The sequence below is a fragment of the Limulus polyphemus genome, unplaced genomic scaffold (genome assembly GCF_000517525.1).
Source record: "Limulus polyphemus unplaced genomic scaffold, Limulus_polyphemus-2.1.2 Scaffold2991, whole genome shotgun sequence".
Classification (NCBI taxonomy): Eukaryota; Metazoa; Arthropoda; class Merostomata; order Xiphosura; family Limulidae; genus Limulus; species Limulus polyphemus.
In genome coordinates this window covers 106587-107787 of record NW_013668601.1, presented here as the reverse complement: position 1 = coordinate 107787, position 1201 = coordinate 106587, and the positions used below count along the sequence as shown (strand labels likewise).

General features: G+C 28.9%; 1 protein-coding gene across 5 annotated transcripts in view; it reads right to left on the bottom strand.

Moving 5' to 3' along the window:
• Positions 1-1201, bottom strand: part of LOC106468392 (golgin subfamily A member 2-like) — a 42996-nt gene that overhangs the window by 12749 nt on the left and 29046 nt on the right. The gene's annotated exons all lie outside the window — the stretch shown is intronic.

Sequence of the window (1201 nt, the reverse complement as noted above, 5' to 3'; positions counted from 1 at the left end):
TCCTGTATATTGTCAGAATGGTAACAGAAACCGTTTACAAATCATGTATATATGAAAGTTAGCGGGAAATGTGAAAATAGCAGTGGATGTTCATCGTTTACAAATCATGTATATATGAAAGTTAGCGGGAAATGTGAAAATAGCAGTGGATGTTCATCGTTTACAAATCATGTATATATGAAAGTTAGCGGGAAATGTAAAAATAGCAGTGGATGTTCATCGTTAACAAATCATGTATATATGAAAGTTACCGAGTAATGTGAAATTAAGGTAATAACAAAATATATATTTTTAAAGCATTAAGATACATAATTCTTCTAAACATCATGTGTACACACACACACACATATATATATATATATAAAAGAATATATCAGATAAAAGTGATTATACATATTTTAATTCATTATTAAAATTACAGTGATAGATGTCCATTTCCTTCAACTTTTCGTGGTCAGTGCATCATAAAAATATCTCCTAAAATTCTGACAAGATACAGGATGTACTAAAAGAACAGTTTCCATTAATATTCTGATAATATACAGGATGTATAAAAGAACAGTTTCCGTTACCATTCTGACAATATACAGGACGTACTAAAAGAACAGATGAACATCCACTGCTATTTTCACATTTCTCGCTAACTTTCATATATTCATGATTTGTAAACAATGAACATCCACTGCTATTTTCACATTCGTTTACAAATCATGTATATATGAAAGTTACCGAGTATAAACTTCCACTGCTATTTTCACATTTCCCGCTAACTTTCATATATACATGATTTGTAAACGATAAACTTCCACTGCTCTCTTAGAAAAAAGTTTCTTTGTATTGATCCATCTTGCAACATAGAAATTTTCTAAGTTATCAATTACATCCTTCTCGGTTCTTTGCTTTGTAAATAAGGTTTTATTAATAAATGATTTTTTTACCAGGAGAGGGAAAAATTAAAGAAAACTCAATAGAAGAATTAAGAAAATAGGCAGTAGTTACAGATAAAACAAGTGAATGTAGTAACAGTGTTTTGTATGCTTGATTTATTTCCAACATGAAACAACCAAGTGATGATACTTAATCAACATTATTAAATTGTCATTGCATCAAAATTTGCAAATGTTTGGATTACCTTTAAAAACCTATTCTTTTTAAATATTTATAGTATTAACCAAATTTTAGCATGTTTGTCTCTTCCCCC